Source organism: Anabrus simplex, chromosome 4 (assembly GCF_040414725.1).
Source record: "Anabrus simplex isolate iqAnaSimp1 chromosome 4, ASM4041472v1, whole genome shotgun sequence".
NCBI classification, from domain to species: Eukaryota; Metazoa; Arthropoda; class Insecta; order Orthoptera; family Tettigoniidae; genus Anabrus; species Anabrus simplex.
In genome coordinates this window covers 453,673,857-453,694,083 of record NC_090268.1, presented here as the reverse complement: position 1 = coordinate 453,694,083, position 20,227 = coordinate 453,673,857, and the positions used below count along the sequence as shown (strand labels likewise).

Genomic DNA, 20,227 nt, shown 5'->3' with positions numbered 1-20,227 from the left:
GCGCACCAGTTTTGTAGCCTGCAAGGTTGCTCAACGTTACGAGCCAACCAATAAGGCTGCAGTAAGCTTGCGCTCATTGGCTAGTCGCATGCAGCCCTCTCGGTCTTAAAAAGAATTGCAAGGGGGCCGAAAAATTTACTTTCTAGGAGACATCCCAGACAACCATGCCACCCAAGACAAGCGGAAAGGCAGCCAAGAAAGCCGGCAAGGCCCAGAAGAACATCTCCAAGGGAGACAAGAAGAAGAAGCGCAAGAGGAAGGAAAGCTATGCCATCTACATCTACAAGGTGCTTAAACAGGTACATCCTGATACTGGCATCTCCAGCAAGGCGATGAGCATCATGAACAGCTTTGTCAACGACATCTTCGAGCGCATCGCCGCTGAGGCTTCCCGTCTGGCCCACTACAACAAGCGCTCCACCATCACCAGTCGGGAGATCCAGACTGCCGTCCGCCTCCTGTTGCCCGGTGAGCTGGCCAAGCACGCCGTCAGTGAGGGTACCAAGGCAGTTACCAAATACACCAGCTCCAAGTAAGGTGCCAGGTTTTCTGCCTTGCTGCATTCTTAACAAACGGCCCTTTTCAGGGCCACCACACCTTTAAAAAAAAGAGCAGCATCTGTTAGCCTTGTTATCAACTCCACTCTGATTTTATCTATCTGTCCTACTTCATATACATCGAAAGACAGTGCAAAACATTCAAATCATAAGCTAAGGAGGGAAGAACTACTACTACTACTACTACTACATTACCTTATTGCTAAAAATCCTCCTGCTTTGTCCTTTACAATGAAAACCAGACCAAGCCCCATGGCACTACAGCCCCTAAGCAAGCAGGCTGAGTGGACCTCAAAGCAGCCATTAGATCGAGGTAAAATTCCTTTGCCTGGCCGGGAATTGAACCCGGGCCCCCCAGCTACGAGGCAGGCACGCTGCCCCTGCGCTACAGCGCCGGCCCCTTCACAACCACCTTCAGTAATTATTATTATTATTATTATTATTATTATTACAACCCTCGACACTTCCCGTGTGTGTGTGCGCGCGCGCGCCAGCGCGCGCGTTTTTTTGGGGTTAGGTTACGAGAAGTGGGGTTAAGTCGAGTTAGGGTACGTTTCGCCGCGGAGCGCGACAACCACCCGCGCCCGCTCCGCGACGGCGACCTCCGAGCACACCCCTGCACCATTGCCAACGCCCCCGCGCCACAAAGACCTCCAGGAAACTCGCTTTGCGGTTCGTATGGACGTTTCAAGCTCCGTTCTCTCGCCAACGGCCATACCATGTTGAATACACCGGTTCTCGTCCGATCACCGCAGTTAAGCAACATTGGGCGTGGTCAGTACTTGGATGGGTGACCGCTTGGGAACACCACGTGCCGTTGGCTCAATTCCCTTTTTACCAAGTTTCCCAGTCCCAGTACGACAACTTACTTTCAACTTTTGCCTCAGGCCAGCAGAAATTGCTTAAATCACGTTTTTTGTTACGTCTGAAACTAGCTAGACCTTTTGCTGCTCTTCGACCCCGTGGCTATACAGGAACGAAGCTTAGCGTAGTATTGCATTTCCTCCTAGGTGACCGGCCTAACCTGGCGGCGGCGACATCATCATCATCGTTGTTGTTATTATTATTATTATTATTATTATTATTATTATTATTATTATTATTATTATTATTATTATTCGTCGTCTCTCTCTCTCTCTCTCTCTCTCTCTCTCTCTCTGTGTGTGTGTGTGTGTGTGTGTGTGTGTGTGTGTGTGTGTGTGTGTGTGTCGACCTAGGGGACCCTTGCTGAGCCTAGCACCGCTTCCAATTACTCGTGCCAGGATTTTAACTTTCGTACCTCCTATCGTACGTCCCTATGTCTAAACTTGCTGTTCTTATTCTTTTAGGTTAGTGTAGCTTATCCTGCAGGCCTCTTATGGCACATAACATCATTCTACGTCCTATTTCTCCCAATATTAAGATTATTAAAGGGCGGAACGAGGCTTCTAAACTCCCCGCCCACCTTGAAAATCGCGAGGAAGGTGGTTTCCATGCAACGTCATCGACACTGTCGTGATTACAATGAAAGCCATGTCCTAGCAACCGACCGCGGCATTTAGCAGCCCCTCAAAGAGTCGAACAATTTCCTTTTATGTTCTTTCAGGTAAGTAGCTATTCAAATTACGACACGGTTCGGCAATAAGTTACAAGTTTGTAGTACGCTCGTGTCTCTCCCGGGCTTCCTTACGAACGGTAGGGCACCAGTGCAGTACAGTGGCCTACACACAGCCCGCTATCTTCGAAGTGCGTGTGTTGCGATGTAACGTAGTTTTGAAGCCTAGGAACTTGTAAAACTCTTTCATTTCTATCAAAGACGAGACGCCCTTCAAATAAGACTGAGAAGGTAACCTTTTGACGACAAGGGTTAGTTCAAAGAGTCGTGACGTTTTAGGTTAGGTGAAGGGAGGAAAGCACTCGTTTTTGTTGTTTGTACGTCAGCTGACCGATCTTTTGGCAAGTGATAAATTGAGTAGAACGAATCGGAACTCCGTATAGTTACTGTTACCGTCCTAGAATTAAAATTAGACCATTCTGAGCCCTACTTGACAGGTTCGACACCGGCTCACTCGTGTGATATTTCGATGGTCTGTAGATATGGGCGCATAAAAAGAACTCCTGCGGGACAAACTTCCGGCACCTCGGCATCTACGAAAGGCGTAAGATAATAGTGAACATAACCTTACTAGTAGTACCACCACCACCATTACTGCTACTAATACGACTATTACTTAAGGCAGTGGACAATTTCGAACTCAAGCAATAATGTGTCCTTTTGCTGACCACCTGATCACTGCCTCTTGCCTTACTACTACAGGCTAGCGTTCAAGGAAAGAAAGAAAGAAAGAAAGAAAGAAAGAAATAAGTTACCGTTCTTCCCAAGTCAGGTTAGGATTTCTGCATCAGACACGGCTAGGGCTGATCGTGGATCTACTAGTACCTAACATGCTAAATTGTGCTCCGTTATATCATCACCAGTCGTGAAGTCACACCTGCATCTTCTAATTACAGGGTAGATGCTACATATTTCGGGCAATATATAACCCAGGTTTGGCTTGGATAACCTAAAAATATTCAGGTACTGGGTCTGGCCTGGTTATATCAAGTGTCACCCTAGATCAGCAGGGCTAAGAATCATCAGGTCTCTGTCATGAATTTAAATGGCTTAGTACCCCTCATTATGGTGTACTTCTCTTCATATTTGAGGGAAGAGGAGTAAAACTTAAAACTTTATTGCCTGTCTTAAACCACCTACTTTCTTTGGGGTATTGTCTAGCACAAACTTCTAAGGCGACCACATCACACAGCCCGATGCTCGAATACTGCTTGGGCAGGGGTGTAGGTGGTGGTTAGTGGTTGCAAGAAGGGTCCTGGAAGGGAGGGATAATAAGCCAGTACGCCACTTGCTCTTAAGTCTGTACCTTTCATTATACGGTTTCATTAACTATTTTTTACACCTGCCCTGTAGTATGGTACCATTTAGTAAGAGGTCTCTAGAGTTTGGCCTAGTACAACCTTCAATGAAAGTAGTTTTCAGGAGTGGTTAGGTACCCCTATACTTACTTTCTTTCTTTCTTTCTTTCTTTCTTTCTTTCTTTCTTTCTTGGATTACAAGGTGTCGGTAAAGCAGCTGATCGTTGCTTATGTACAAAAAAATGTTCATACATGGGCTTTCATTCGCTGAGGTAAATGATAATGATAATAATAATAATAATAATAATAATAATAATAATAATAATAATAATAATAATAATAATGGCAAGAACACAAAGGGTCCTTTTCTCTGCAGCTGATTTTTAGCATGAAGGACAGAGGCTGTCATGATGATGATGATTACCGAGTGATACCGTTAAGCTAAAACCCAGTAGGGGATTAATATTAACAGCAGGGAACGTTGTGCAGAATCATTCAGTAAAGATGTAATGGCAGGGGGAGGGGGGGAAGAGGGCGTTCAGTATAATACACCATCAACCCAAGTACAGTGCATATTTAGCTCTATGTTATGTAATGCTCTCTCTGCTCTCTGTACCTTTATTTGGCCCTACAACTTGTCTCACCAAGTGAAGGAGATCTTACACATAGTTACTGTACTGTACTTAATTTCACGCTGACTTCAACTGCTAGTAGGATACGCACGTCGAACCATGCAGAAACCTGCACGATTTCAAACGACTGCCGACTAGATAGCGACTAGGCCGAAGAAAGAAAGGGCATCTTATAAATCGAGAGCGACAATTCATTTTCGAGGTTAGGGTTACCGCTTGGTTCTCTTAGCCAAAGAAATCATGAAACCATTTTGCGAGTAAAAACTGATGTTACCTGAATTTTGGATACAGTTATTACTACCATCATCATCATCATCATCATCATCATCATCATCATCGTCATACGCTACTCTGTATGATGAAGGTGGGTAGCAAGATCGAGTCTCGGCGCGATCAGTTGGCTTCAAATTCTGCTTCACCTCGTTCAGAGTATACATATTCAAGGTAAAAACACTAGCTTCTCTCAAAAAATAAACTCCTATTGAAGGGTCATTAAACACAACTTCTTCTTCTTCTTCTTCTTCTTCTTCTTCTTCTTCTTCTTCTTCTTCTTCTTCTTCTTCTTCTTATTATTATTATTATTATTATTATTATTATTATTATTATTATTATTATTATTATTATTATTATTTTCCTTTCTTTCTTTCTTTCTTTCTTTCTGTCTTTCTTTCTTTCTTTCTTTCTTTCTTTCTTTCTTTCTTTCAGGACCATTTAAGTGAGATGTTAGCTGTATGAGTGTTGCAGCACCTCAAACCTTTACATTTTTTCCCTTGTAAGTTGTGGCAATGTCTTGCAGAGAAGTTTGTTGGGAAACCATGGTCCTTCCTTCCTTCCTTCCTTCCTTCCTTCCTTCCTTCCTTCCTTCCTTCCTTCCTTCCTTCCTTCCAATAAATCTGCTGAGTTGCTGTCTCAAAGGGTCTCTCATCCTAAAGAAATTTGACCGAAGGTAAGGGATGTTGCCAGGTCTATCAAACTGACAGACTTATCATCTCCTGGTACAGGAAATCTGTTCTTTGAAGAGTCTGGACTGACTGCCCCTTCCTCCGTCACGGTGTTCTCGATCCTGCCTTCGCAGCCCACTGGAGGCAGTAAGATACGACTCACAATGCCTCCATCCAGCAGGCGAGGGGTGAAGCCTCTCCTGAGGCGGTACAGGCTCTGTAGCGAACTGGAAATTTAATTATGCCCTAAGAAACATCTAGAGGTTCCCTTGGGCAGGCTGTCCCTTTTCCCAACCTGAGCTTTCGACCCCCGACAGGGGCTGAAAGCTGCTGGATGTGAGAGACTGTACAGAGTTGAGAGCCTTATAAATAGAGGCCTAAAGGCTAGGACTTTACGAGATTGGCGCTACCAGCAGGAAAGCAGGAGTCGAACGAGTCATGGAGGCTAGCTTCTAACTTATGTCCTTTATCCTGTAGGTCCTTTCAAGCAAAGCTACAAGAGGCAGATTACAGCAGGTCTGCTTCACTCTGTGGAAAACTACCTAAAGGCTGACTTGCCTTTGCTCTCACTCGGAAGGGGTTAGAGCCTGAGGATGGCCGTTCAGCTCCATTGCTAGAGGAAGGATTGGGCTTCCTTCAGGTAAGAGGGGGTCACTCCCGGGGGCGTCGCGACGACGACGGCCGCCCCTAAACGTCGGCATGGAGAGGCGGCTGGTGAAATGCTGCCCATCGAACGCACCTCCATCAGGACGCCCGAAGCAAGGTGACGAGTACTTCTGCCACCTGAGGAGCAGCGTCAAACCTTTGACTATCCCTTCCTAACCGAACCCTGATTGTAACCCACCCCTTAAAGACGCAGGGAGCACGAGAAAGGAGCTAGGAAGCACGTCCCCAACTTGTCGCCGCGCAACCCACCCGACAGCCAGCCACTGCTGTTTCCTGCGCGGTCCGAGTAGCCTGATACACTCAGATAACCAGGGGAGCGCGCGAACACATTCTCATCGTGACCATGGCTGACACAGCAACAGCATCGGCAGCATCTGCACCCGCCTCGGCTCCGGCCCAGGCGTCGCCCAAGAAGAGCAAGGCTTCTGCATCGAAGAAACCTCGCACCAAGCCTGCCCATCCGAAAACCTCCGAGATGGTGGGCAGTGCCATCAAGAGCCTGAAGGAACGAGGTGGATCTTCTCTGCAGGCTATCAAGAAGTACATCTCTGCCAACTACAAGGTGGACTCTGAGAAGCTGGCCCCTTTCATCAAGAAGTACCTGAAATCTGCCGTGGCTTCCGGAGAGCTGGTCCAGACCAAGGGGAAGGGAGCTTCAGGTTCCTTCAAGCTCGCTTCGGCTGCCAAGCCGGAGAAGGCCAGCGCAGCCCCTGTCAAGCGGTCCGCTGCCCCCAAGGAGAAGCGCATCCCCAAGGCGAAGAAGGCTGGTGGAGCCAAGGCTGCAGCCAAGAAAGCCATTTCCAAAAAGCCTGCCGAGAAGAAGAAGGCCGCTCCTGCTCCCAAACCCAAGCAGAAGGCTCCTTCCAAGGCTAAGAAGGCCGCCAAGGTGCCCACTAAGAAACCTAAGGCACCTAAGCCTAAAAAGGCCGCTAAGCCCAAGGCCTCGCCTAAAAAGGCACCAGCAAAAAGGAAGTGAGGACATTTCATGTTCTTGCTTCCTTCTACACGCACCTCTTGCTCTCGTAGGAGCAGAGGAAAAACGGCCCTTATCAGGGCCATCAATTTTATTCCCCAAGAGAGCATATTATGTCAGTCACTGTCCAAGGCTGGAACCCTGGCCTCTCCTATCTCTGCCTCCTAAACAGGCTAGTTTGTCTCATTGCGGGGCGACTCACTCTTCAAATTTCATTATTATTGTACTTAACTACATTTTTCTTTATCCTTACTTACTGCACTTTTGCTGTTGCTGTTGTTGTTGTTATTATTATTATTATTATTATTATTATTATTATTATTATTATTACTATCACGTCCTAGATATTAATTAATGAATTATTGTACTCAATACTCAAGATTATTATTATTATTATTATTATTATTATTATTATTATTATTATTGTTATTATTATTATATTCTGTTACTCTTAGATTTTTCCTTGAACCTAGAGGAACCACTAGCTTTTTTTCTTTTCGTTTTCCTTCTATCCTAGACCAGAGAGACAATAACTACTCTTCTAGGAAATTTTGGTGGCCCTGAAAAGGGCCGTTTGGTAAAGCTCCAGCCATAAGACAAGCACCGGACTTAGGCACGTTCGCCACGGATGCGGCGGGCGAGCTGGATGTCCTTAGGCATGATGGTGACACGCTTGGCGTGGATGGCACACAAGTTGGTGTCTTCAAAAAGACCCACCAGGTAGGCCTCACTGGCCTCCTGCAAGGCCATGACAGCCGAGCTCTGGAAGCGCAGGTCGGTCTTGAAGTCCTGAGCTATCTCTCTCACCAGCCGCTGGAAGGGCAGCTTGCGGATCAGAAGCTCAGTGCTCTTCTGGTAGCGTCTGATCTCACGCAGGGCCACGGTACCGGGCCTGTAGCGATGAGGCTTCTTCACTCCTCCGGTGGCAGGCGCGCTCTTACGGGCAGCCTTGGTGGCCAGTTGCTTGCGCGGGGCCTTGCCTCCGGTAGATTTACGTGCAGTCTGCTTAGTACGGGCCATCACGTGCTCACTGTCGACTCGTCCCAGGAAGAATGGTTCGGGGGCTTGCTGCCCGACTGTTTTATTGCTTCGCTTCCCCCACCCTCGGTAGCAGCTGCACTCCCATTGGCCGGGCGGTGCTGACGTCACCGGGGCCAGGCACTTTCAACAAAAGCGAGGGGCCTCGAGTGCCAGCCGCATTCTAGCTCTGAACTCGCAGCTCTACTGATCTATCATGACCGGACGAGGCAAGGGAGGCAAGGGACTCGGCAAAGGAGGCGCCAAGCGTCACAGGAAGGTGCTCCGAGACAACATCCAGGGCATCACTAAGCCTGCCATCAGACGTCTCGCTCGCAGAGGTGGAGTCAAGCGTATTTCGGGACTTATCTACGAGGAGACCCGTGGCGTGCTCAAGGTATTCCTGGAGAACGTTATCCGGGATGCCGTCACCTACACCGAGCACGCCAAGAGGAAGACCGTGACCGCCATGGATGTCGTCTATGCTCTCAAGAGGCAGGGACGCACCCTGTACGGTTTTGGTGGTTAAGTCTCCTCCGAGCGTGCTCCCGTTTGTGAGCATGCAGTATTTAAAAAACGGCCCTTTTCAGGGCCACCACTTACCTCTCAAAAGAGCACAGAGTCCCACTTACAGTACTCCTCTAACGTAGCTTGCGCTATTCTCCCTCTCAAAACAGTCATCTCCCCGAAACCTGCACGGAAAAAAGCCCTCATTATCAGTTATGATGTCTACATTTTAATGCTAACAAGAGAAAACAAACATTATCTTCCTTGCTGTGCACGTCTAAAAGACAAAGTATTGTAAATATACTACTTTAAGTATCCTTTCCTTTCCTTTCTAGTTAAGTGTGTGTTCTTACATGCATAGGTTGGTAGTATCCAGCAGTCAAGAACAGAATTATACAGCATAAATGAAATGAAAAGAAATCTATAATGTACTTCCTTCTTCCTTCCCTTCTGAAAATTAAATATTAAGAGGGGCCTGGAGCTACCTTACTCATTTCCCCCTTAAATAAATAACCTCAAAGGAAAGGCTATTCTTGTGCTCTCCTGGCTAATGTTACAGATGCCCTCATATTTGCAGTGTCTCATTATTGTTATTATTATCATTATTATTAGGAGAGTTGTCTGAACTGCTCTATCACTTCAGGATTTCTCCATACTTCTGCTAAGATAGCTATAGCAGCATGATAGACAAACAGCTCTTATCTTAAGGAGTTGGTGGCCCTGAAAAGGGCCGTTTATTTATATTTTTCCGGTGAGCCAACGCCCTGACCGAGAACAGGAACTTAAGCCTTCTTCTCGGTCTTCTTAGGCAGGAGCACTGCCTGGATGTTGGGCAGAACACCACCCTGGGCAATGGTCACTCCAGACAGCAACTTGTTCAACTCCTCGTCGTTACGGATGGCCAACTGTAAGTGACGAGGGATGATCCTGGTCTTCTTGTTGTCACGGGCTGCATTGCCCGCCAACTCAAGAACTTCAGCTGCCAGGTATTCCATGACTGCAGCCAGGTACACAGGAGCCCCAGCACCCACTCGCTCAGCGTAGTTTCCCTTGCGGAGGAGACGGTGGATACGGCCGACAGGGAACTGCAGGCCTGCACGGCTGGAGCGACTCTTGGACTTGCCCTTCACTTTTCCTCCCTTTCCTCGTCCTGACATGATGCTATGATGCTCTGCTGCTCTACTTCGAAGGGAAAATGATACCGAATCACTCTGCGCACCAGTTTTGTAGCCTGCAAGGTTGCTCAACGTTACGAGCCAACCAATAAGGCTGCAGTAAGCTTGCGCTCATTGGCTAGTCGCATGCAGCCCTCTCGGTCTTAAAAAGAATTGCAAGGGGGCCGAAAAATTTACTTTCTAGGAGACATCCCAGACAACCATGCCACCCAAGACAAGCGGAAAGGCAGCCAAGAAAGCCGGCAAGGCCCAGAAGAACATCTCCAAGGGAGACAAGAAGAAGAAGCGCAAGAGGAAGGAAAGCTATGCCATCTACATCTACAAGGTGCTTAAACAGGTACATCCTGATACTGGCATCTCCAGCAAGGCGATGAGCATCATGAACAGCTTTGTCAACGACATCTTCGAGCGCATCGCCGCTGAGGCTTCCCGTCTGGCCCACTACAACAAGCGCTCCACCATCACCAGTCGGGAGATCCAGACTGCCGTCCGCCTCCTGTTGCCCGGTGAGCTGGCCAAGCACGCCGTCAGTGAGGGTACCAAGGCAGTTACCAAATACACCAGCTCCAAGTAAGGTGCCAGGTTTTCTGCCTTGCTGCATTCTTAACAAACGGCCCTTTTCAGGGCCACCACACCTTTAAAAAAAAGAGCAGCATCTGTTAGCCTTGTTATCAACTCCACTCTGATTTTATCTATCTGTCCTACTTCATATACATCGAAAGACAGTGCAAAACATTCAAATCATAAGCTAAGGAGGGAAGAACTACTACTACTACTACTACTACATTACCTTATTGCTAAAAATCCTCCTGCTTTGTCCTTTACAATGAAAACCAGACCAAGCCCCATGGCACTACAGCCCCTAAGCAAGCAGGCTGAGTGGACCTCAAAGCAGCCATTAGATCGAGGTAAAATTCCTTTGCCTGGCCGGGAATTGAACCCGGGCCCCCCAGCTACGAGGCAGGCACGCTGCCCCTGCGCTACAGCGCCGGCCCCTTCACAACCACCTTCAGTAATTATTATTATTATTATTATTATTATTATTACAACCCTCGACACTTCCCGTGTGTGTGTGCGCGCGCGCGCCAGCGCGCGCGTTTTTTTGGGGTTAGGTTACGAGAAGTGGGGTTAAGTCGAGTTAGGGTACGTTTCGCCGCGGAGCGCGACAACCACCCGCGCCCGCTCCGCGACGGCGACCTCCGAGCACACCCCTGCACCATTGCCAACGCCCCCGCGCCACAAAGACCTCCAGGAAACTCGCTTTGCGGTTCGTATGGACGTTTCAAGCTCCGTTCTCTCGCCAACGGCCATACCATGTTGAATACACCGGTTCTCGTCCGATCACCGCAGTTAAGCAACATTGGGCGTGGTCAGTACTTGGATGGGTGACCGCTTGGGAACACCACGTGCCGTTGGCTCAATTCCCTTTTTACCAAGTTTCCCAGTCCCAGTACGACAACTTACTTTCAACTTTTGCCTCAGGCCAGCAGAAATTGCTTAAATCACGTTTTTTGTTACGTCTGAAACTAGCTAGACCTTTTGCTGCTCTTCGACCCCGTGGCTATACAGGAACGAAGCTTAGCGTAGTATTGCATTTCCTCCTAGGTGACCGGCCTAACCTGGCGGCGGCGACATCATCATCATCGTTGTTGTTATTATTATTATTATTATTATTATTATTATTATTATTATTATTATTATTATTATTATTATTCGTCGTCTCTCTCTCTCTCTCTCTCTCTCTCTCTCTCTCTCTGTGTGTGTGTGTGTGTGTGTGTGTGTGTGTGTGTGTGTGTGTGTGTGTGTCGACCTAGGGGACCCTTGCTGAGCCTAGCACCGCTTCCAATTACTCGTGCCAGGATTTTAACTTTCGTACCTCCTATCGTACGTCCCTATGTCTAAACTTGCTGTTCTTATTCTTTTAGGTTAGTGTAGCTTATCCTGCAGGCCTCTTATGGCACATAACATCATTCTACGTCCTATTTCTCCCAATATTAAGATTATTAAAGGGCGGAACGAGGCTTCTAAACTCCCCGCCCACCTTGAAAATCGCGAGGAAGGTGGTTTCCATGCAACGTCATCGACACTGTCGTGATTACAATGAAAGCCATGTCCTAGCAACCGACCGCGGCATTTAGCAGCCCCTCAAAGAGTCGAACAATTTCCTTTTATGTTCTTTCAGGTAAGTAGCTATTCAAATTACGACACGGTTCGGCAATAAGTTACAAGTTTGTAGTACGCTCGTGTCTCTCCCGGGCTTCCTTACGAACGGTAGGGCACCAGTGCAGTACAGTGGCCTACACACAGCCCGCTATCTTCGAAGTGCGTGTGTTGCGATGTAACGTAGTTTTGAAGCCTAGGAACTTGTAAAACTCTTTCATTTCTATCAAAGACGAGACGCCCTTCAAATAAGACTGAGAAGGTAACCTTTTGACGACAAGGGTTAGTTCAAAGAGTCGTGACGTTTTAGGTTAGGTGAAGGGAGGAAAGCACTCGTTTTTGTTGTTTGTACGTCAGCTGACCGATCTTTTGGCAAGTGATAAATTGAGTAGAACGAATCGGAACTCCGTATAGTTACTGTTACCGTCCTAGAATTAAAATTAGACCATTCTGAGCCCTACTTGACAGGTTCGACACCGGCTCACTCGTGTGATATTTCGATGGTCTGTAGATATGGGCGCATAAAAAGAACTCCTGCGGGACAAACTTCCGGCACCTCGGCATCTACGAAAGGCGTAAGATAATAGTGAACATAACCTTACTAGTAGTACCACCACCACCATTACTGCTACTAATACGACTATTACTTAAGGCAGTGGACAATTTCGAACTCAAGCAATAATGTGTCCTTTTGCTGACCACCTGATCACTGCCTCTTGCCTTACTACTACAGGCTAGCGTTCAAGGAAAGAAAGAAAGAAAGAAAGAAAGAAAGAAATAAGTTACCGTTCTTCCCAAGTCAGGTTAGGATTTCTGCATCAGACACGGCTAGGGCTGATCGTGGATCTACTAGTACCTAACATGCTAAATTGTGCTCCGTTATATCATCACCAGTCGTGAAGTCACACCTGCATCTTCTAATTACAGGGTAGATGCTACATATTTCGGGCAATATATAACCCAGGTTTGGCTTGGATAACCTAAAAATATTCAGGTACTGGGTCTGGCCTGGTTATATCAAGTGTCACCCTAGATCAGCAGGGCTAAGAATCATCAGGTCTCTGTCATGAATTTAAATGGCTTAGTACCCCTCATTATGGTGTACTTCTCTTCATATTTGAGGGAAGAGGAGTAAAACTTAAAACTTTATTGCCTGTCTTAAACCACCTACTTTCTTTGGGGTATTGTCTAGCACAAACTTCTAAGGCGACCACATCACACAGCCCGATGCTCGAATACTGCTTGGGCAGGGGTGTAGGTGGTGGTTAGTGGTTGCAAGAAGGGTCCTGGAAGGGAGGGATAATAAGCCAGTACGCCACTTGCTCTTAAGTCTGTACCTTTCATTATACGGTTTCATTAACTATTTTTTACACCTGCCCTGTAGTATGGTACCATTTAGTAAGAGGTCTCTAGAGTTTGGCCTAGTACAACCTTCAATGAAAGTAGTTTTCAGGAGTGGTTAGGTACCCCTATACTTACTTTCTTTCTTTCTTTCTTTCTTTCTTTCTTTCTTTCTTTCTTGGATTACAAGGTGTCGGTAAAGCAGCTGATCGTTGCTTATGTACAAAAAAATGTTCATACATGGGCTTTCATTCGCTGAGGTAAATGATAATGATAATAATAATAATAATAATAATAATAATAATAATAATAATAATAATAATAATAATAATAATAATGGCAAGAACACAAAGGGTCCTTTTCTCTGCAGCTGATTTTTAGCATGAAGGACAGAGGCTGTCATGATGATGATGATTACCGAGTGATACCGTTAAGCTAAAACCCAGTAGGGGATTAATATTAACAGCAGGGAACGTTGTGCAGAATCATTCAGTAAAGATGTAATGGCAGGGGGAGGGGGGGAAGAGGGCGTTCAGTATAATACACCATCAACCCAAGTACAGTGCATATTTAGCTCTATGTTATGTAATGCTCTCTCTGCTCTCTGTACCTTTATTTGGCCCTACAACTTGTCTCACCAAGTGAAGGAGATCTTACACATAGTTACTGTACTGTACTTAATTTCACGCTGACTTCAACTGCTAGTAGGATACGCACGTCGAACCATGCAGAAACCTGCACGATTTCAAACGACTGCCGACTAGATAGCGACTAGGCCGAAGAAAGAAAGGGCATCTTATAAATCGAGAGCGACAATTCATTTTCGAGGTTAGGGTTACCGCTTGGTTCTCTTAGCCAAAGAAATCATGAAACCATTTTGCGAGTAAAAACTGATGTTACCTGAATTTTGGATACAGTTATTACTACCATCATCATCATCATCATCATCATCATCATCATCATCGTCATACGCTACTCTGTATGATGAAGGTGGGTAGCAAGATCGAGTCTCGGCGCGATCAGTTGGCTTCAAATTCTGCTTCACCTCGTTCAGAGTATACATATTCAAGGTAAAAACACTAGCTTCTCTCAAAAAATAAACTCCTATTGAAGGGTCATTAAACACAACTTCTTCTTCTTCTTCTTCTTCTTCTTCTTCTTCTTCTTCTTCTTCTTCTTCTTCTTCTTATTATTATTATTATTATTATTATATTATTATTATTATTATTATTATTATTATTATTATTATTATTATTATTCCTTTCTTTCTTTCTTTCTTTCTTTCTGTCTTTCTTTCTTTCTTTCTTTCTTTCTTTCTTTCTTTCTTTCAGGACCATTTAAGTGAGATGTTAGCTGTATGAGTGTTGCAGCACCTCAAACCTTTACATTTTTTCCCTTGTAAGTTGTGGCAATGTCTTGCAGAGAAGTTTGTTGGGAAACCATGGTCCTTCCTTCCTTCCTTCCTTCCTTCCTTCCTTCCTTCCTTCCTTCCTTCCTTCCTTCCTTCCTTCCAATAAATCTGCTGAGTTGCTGTCTCAAAGGGTCTCTCATCCTAAAGAAATTTGACCGAAGGTAAGGGATGTTGCCAGGTCTATCAAACTGACAGACTTATCATCTCCTGGTACAGGAAATCTGTTCTTTGAAGAGTCTGGACTGACTGCCCCTTCCTCCGTCACGGTGTTCTCGATCCTGCCTTCGCAGCCCACTGGAGGCAGTAAGATACGACTCACAATGCCTCCATCCAGCAGGCGAGGGGTGAAGCCTCTCCTGAGGCGGTACAGGCTCTGTAGCGAACTGGAAATTTAATTATGCCCTAAGAAACATCTAGAGGTTCCCTTGGGCAGGCTGTCCCTTTTCCCAACCTGAGCTTTCGACCCCCGACAGGGGCTGAAAGCTGCTGGATGTGAGAGACTGTACAGAGTTGAGAGCCTTATAAATAGAGGCCTAAAGGCTAGGACTTTACGAGATTGGCGCTACCAGCAGGAAAGCAGGAGTCGAACGAGTCATGGAGGCTAGCTTCTAACTTATGTCCTTTATCCTGTAGGTCCTTTCAAGCAAAGCTACAAGAGGCAGATTACAGCAGGTCTGCTTCACTCTGTGGAAAACTACCTAAAGGCTGACTTGCCTTTGCTCTCACTCGGAAGGGGTTAGAGCCTGAGGATGGCCGTTCAGCTCCATTGCTAGAGGAAGGATTGGGCTTCCTTCAGGTAAGAGGGGGTCACTCCCGGGGGCGTCGCGACGACGACGGCCGCCCCTAAACGTCGGCATGGAGAGGCGGCTGGTGAAATGCTGCCCATCGAACGCACCTCCATCAGGACGCCCGAAGCAAGGTGACGAGTACTTCTGCCACCTGAGGAGCAGCGTCAAACCTTTGACTATCCCTTCCTAACCGAACCCTGATTGTAACCCACCCCTTAAAGACGCAGGGAGCACGAGAAAGGAGCTAGGAAGCACGTCCCCAACTTGTCGCCGCGCAACCCACCCGACAGCCAGCCACTGCTGTTTCCTGCGCGGTCCGAGTAGCCTGATACACTCAGATAACCAGGGGAGCGCGCGAACACATTCTCATCGTGACCATGGCTGACACAGCAACAGCATCGGCAGCATCTGCACCCGCCTCGGCTCCGGCCCAGGCGTCGCCCAAGAAGAGCAAGGCTTCTGCATCGAAGAAACCTCGCACCAAGCCTGCCCATCCGAAAACCTCCGAGATGGTGGGCAGTGCCATCAAGAGCCTGAAGGAACGAGGTGGATCTTCTCTGCAGGCTATCAAGAAGTACATCTCTGCCAACTACAAGGTGGACTCTGAGAAGCTGGCCCCTTTCATCAAGAAGTACCTGAAATCTGCCGTGGCTTCCGGAGAGCTGGTCCAGACCAAGGGGAAGGGAGCTTCAGGTTCCTTCAAGCTCGCTTCGGCTGCCAAGCCGGAGAAGGCCAGCGCAGCCCCTGTCAAGCGGTCCGCTGCCCCCAAGGAGAAGCGCATCCCCAAGGCGAAGAAGGCTGGTGGAGCCAAGGCTGCAGCCAAGAAAGCCATTTCCAAAAAGCCTGCCGAGAAGAAGAAGGCCGCTCCTGCTCCCAAACCCAAGCAGAAGGCTCCTTCCAAGGCTAAGAAGGCCGCCAAGGTGCCCACTAAGAAACCTAAGGCACCTAAGCCTAAAAAGGCCGCTAAGCCCAAGGCCTCGCCTAAAAAGGCACCAGCAAAAAGGAAGTGAGGACATTTCATGTTCTTGCTTCCTTCTACACGCACCTCTTGCTCTCGTAGGAGCAGAGGAAAAACGGCCCTTATCAGGGCCATCAATTTTATTCCCCAAGAGAGCATATTATGTCAGTCACTGTCCAAGGCTGGAACCCTGGCCTCTCCTATCTCTGCCTCCTAAACAGGCTAGTTTGTCTCATTGCGGGGCGACTCACTCTTCAAATTTCATTATTATTGTACTTAACTACATTTTTCTTTATCCTTACTTACTGCACTTTTGCTGTTGCTGTTGTTGTTGTTATTATTATTATTATTATTATTATTATTATTATTATTATTATTACTATCACGTCCTAGATATTAATTAATGAATTATTGTACTCAATACTCAAGATTATTATTATTATTATTATTATTATTATTATTATTATTATTATTGTTATTATTATTATATTCTGTTACTCTTAGATTTTTCCTTGAACCTAGAGGAACCACTAGCTTTTTTTCTTTTCGTTTTCCTTCTATCCTAGACCAGAGAGACAATAACTACTCTTCTAGGAAATTTTGGTGGCCCTGAAAAGGGCCGTTTGGTAAAGCTCCAGCCATAAGACAAGCACCGGACTTAGGCACGTTCGCCACGGATGCGGCGGGCGAGCTGGATGTCCTTAGGCATGATGGTGACACGCTTGGCGTGGATGGCACACAAGTTGGTGTCTTCAAAAAGACCCACCAGGTAGGCCTCACTGGCCTCCTGCAAGGCCATGACAGCCGAGCTCTGGAAGCGCAGGTCGGTCTTGAAGTCCTGAGCTATCTCTCTCACCAGCCGCTGGAAGGGCAGCTTGCGGATCAGAAGCTCAGTGCTCTTCTGGTAGCGTCTGATCTCACGCAGGGCCACGGTACCGGGCCTGTAGCGATGAGGCTTCTTCACTCCTCCGGTGGCAGGCGCGCTCTTACGGGCAGCCTTGGTGGCCAGTTGCTTGCGCGGGGCCTTGCCTCCGGTAGATTTACGTGCAGTCTGCTTAGTACGGGCCATCACGTGCTCACTGTCGACTCGTCCCAGGAAGAATGGTTCGGGGGCTTGCTGCCCGACTGTTTTATTGCTTCGCTTCCCCCACCCTCGGTAGCAGCTGCACTCCCATTGGCCGGGCGGTGCTGACGTCACCGGGGCCAGGCACTTTCAACAAAAGCGAGGGGCCTCGAGTGCCAGCCGCATTCTAGCTCTGAACTCGCAGCTCTACTGATCTATCATGACCGGACGAGGCAAGGGAGGCAAGGGACTCGGCAAAGGAGGCGCCAAGCGTCACAGGAAGGTGCTCCGAGACAACATCCAGGGCATCACTAAGCCTGCCATCAGACGTCTCGCTCGCAGAGGTGGAGTCAAGCGTATTTCGGGACTTATCTACGAGGAGACCCGTGGCGTGCTCAAGGTATTCCTGGAGAACGTTATCCGGGATGCCGTCACCTACACCGAGCACGCCAAGAGGAAGACCGTGACCGCCATGGATGTCGTCTATGCTCTCAAGAGGCAGGGACGCACCCTGTACGGTTTTGGTGGTTAAGTCTCCTCCGAGCGTGCTCCCGTTTGTGAGCATGCAGTATTTAAAAAACGGCCCTTTTCAGGGCCACCACTTACCTCTCAAAAGAGCACAGAGTCCCACTTACAGTACTCCTCTAACGTAGCTTGCGCTATTCTCCCTCTCAAAACAGTCATCTCCCCGAAACCTGCACGGAAAAAAGCCCTCATTATCAGTTATGATGTCTACATTTTAATGCTAACAAGAGAAAACAAACATTATCTTCCTTGCTGTGCACGTCTAAAAGACAAAGTATTGTAAATATACTACTTTAAGTATCCTTTCCTTTCCTTTCTAGTTAAGTGTGTGTTCTTACATGCATAGGTTGGTAGTATCCAGCAGTCAAGAACAGAATTATACAGCATAAATGAAATGAAAAGAAATCTATAATGTACTTCCTTCTTCCTTCCCTTCTGAAAATTAAATATTAAGAGGGGCCTGGAGCTACCTTACTCATTTCCCCCTTAAATAAATAACCTCAAAGGAAAGGCTATTCTTGTGCTCTCCTGGCTAATGTTACAGATGCCCTCATATTTGCAGTGTCTCATTATTGTTATTATTATCATTATTATTAGGAGAGTTGTCTGAACTGCTCTATCACTTCAGGATTTCTCCATACTTCTGCTAAGATAGCTATAGCAGCATGATAGACAAACAGCTCTTATCTTAAGGAGTTGGTGGCCCTGAAAAGGGCCGTTTATTTATATTTTTCCGGTGAGCCAACGCCCTGACCGAGAACAGGAACTTAAGCCTTCTTCTCGGTCTTCTTAGGCAGGAGCACTGCCTGGATGTTGGGCAGAACACCACCCTGGGCAATGGTCACTCCAGACAGCAACTTGTTCAACTCCTCGTCGTTACGGATGGCCAACTGTAAGTGACGAGGGATGATCCTGGTCTTCTTGTTGTCACGGGCTGCATTGCCCGCCAACTCAAGAACTTCAGCTGCCAGGTATTCCATGACTGCAGCCAGGTACACAGGAGCCCCAGCACCCACTCGCTCAGCGTAGTTTCCCTTGCGGAGGAGACGGTGGATACGGCCGACAGGGAACTGCAGGCCTGCACGGCTGGAGCGACTCTTGGACTTGCCCTTCACTTTTCCTCCCTTTCCTCGTCCTGACATGATGCTATGATGCTCTGCTGCTCTACTTCGAAGGGAAAATGATACCGAATCACTCTGCGCACCAGTTTTGTAGCCTGCAAGGTTGCTCAACGTTACGAGCCAACCAATAAGGCTGCAGTAAGCTTGCGCTCATTGGCTAGTCGCATGCAGCCCTCTCGGTCTTAAAAAGAATTGCAAGGGGGCCGAAAAATTTACTTTCTAGGAGACATCCCAGACAACCATGCCACCCAAGACAAGCGGAAAGGCAGCCAAGAAAGCCGGCAAGGCCCAGAAGAACATCTCCAAGGGAGACAAGAAGAAGAAGCGCAAGAGGAAGGAAAGCTATGCCATCTACATCTACAAGGTGCTTAAACAGGTACATCCTGATACTGGCATCTCCAGCAAGGCGATGAGCATCATGAACAGCTTTGTCAACGACATCTTCGAGCGCATCGCCGCTGAGGCTTCCCGTCTGGCCCACTACAACAAGCGCTCCACCATCACCAGTCGGGAGATCCAGACTGCCGTCCGCCTCCTGTTGCCCGGTGAGCTGGCCAAGCACGCCGTCAGTGAGGGTACCAAGGCAGTTACCAAATACACCAGCTCCAAGTAAGGTGCCAGGTTTTCTGCCTTGCTGCATTCTTAACAAACGGCCCTTTTCAGGGCCACCACACCTTTAAAAAAAAGAGCAGCATCTGTTAGCCTTGTTATCAACTCCACTCTGATTTTATCTATCTGTCCTACTTCATATACATCGAAAGACAGTGCAAAACATTCAAATCATAAGCTAAGGAGGGAAGAACTACTACTACTACTACTACTACATTACCTTATTGCTAAAAATCCTCCTGCTTTGTCCTTTACAATGAAAACCAGACCAAGCCCCATGGCACTACAGCCCCTAAGCAAGCAGGCTGAGTGGACCTCAAAGCAGCCATTAGATCGAGGTAAAATTCCTTTGCCTGGCCGGGAATTGAACCCGGGCCCCCCAGCTACGAGGCAGGCACGCTGCCCCTGCGCTACAGCGCCGGCCCCTTCACAACCACCTTCAGTAATTATTATTATTATTATTATTATTATTATTACAACCCTCGACACTTCCCGTGTGTGTGTGCGCGCGCGCGCCAGCGCGCGCGTTTTTTTGGGGTTAGGTTACGAGAAGTGGGGTTAAGTCGAGTTAGGGTACGTTTCGCCGCGGAGCGCGACAACCACCCGCGCCCGCTCCGCGACGGCGACCTCCGAGCACACCCCTGCACCATTGCCAACGCCCCCGCGCCACAAAGACCTCCAGGAAACTCGCTTTGCGGTTCGTATGGACGTTTCAAGCTCCGTTCTCTCGCCAACGGCCATACCATGTTGAATACACCGGTTCTCGTCCGATCACCGCAGTTAAGCAACATTGGGCGTGGTCAGTACTTGGATGGGTGACCGCTTGGGAACACCACGTGCCGTTGGCTCAATTCCCTTTTTACCAAGTTTCCCAGTCCCAGTACGACAACT

General features: G+C 47.6%; 3 non-coding genes across 3 annotated transcripts; all 3 read left to right on the top strand.

Annotated features, from left to right (window-relative positions):
- The first annotated feature begins 1,261 nt into the window (after positions 1-1,261).
- Positions 1,262-1,380, top strand: LOC137500738 (5S ribosomal RNA). The gene has a single exon (XR_011018239.1). It is a non-coding gene; the product is annotated as a 5S ribosomal RNA (ribosomal RNA).
- A 9,279-nt stretch (positions 1,381-10,659) lies between these two features.
- Positions 10,660-10,778, top strand: LOC137500737 (5S ribosomal RNA). The gene has a single exon (XR_011018238.1). It is a non-coding gene; the product is annotated as a 5S ribosomal RNA (ribosomal RNA).
- Positions 10,779-20,065: 9,287 nt separating this feature from the next.
- LOC137500736 (5S ribosomal RNA) lies at positions 20,066-20,184 on the top strand. The gene has a single exon (XR_011018237.1). It is a non-coding gene; the product is annotated as a 5S ribosomal RNA (ribosomal RNA).
- The last annotated feature ends 43 nt before the right edge of the window (positions 20,185-20,227 follow it).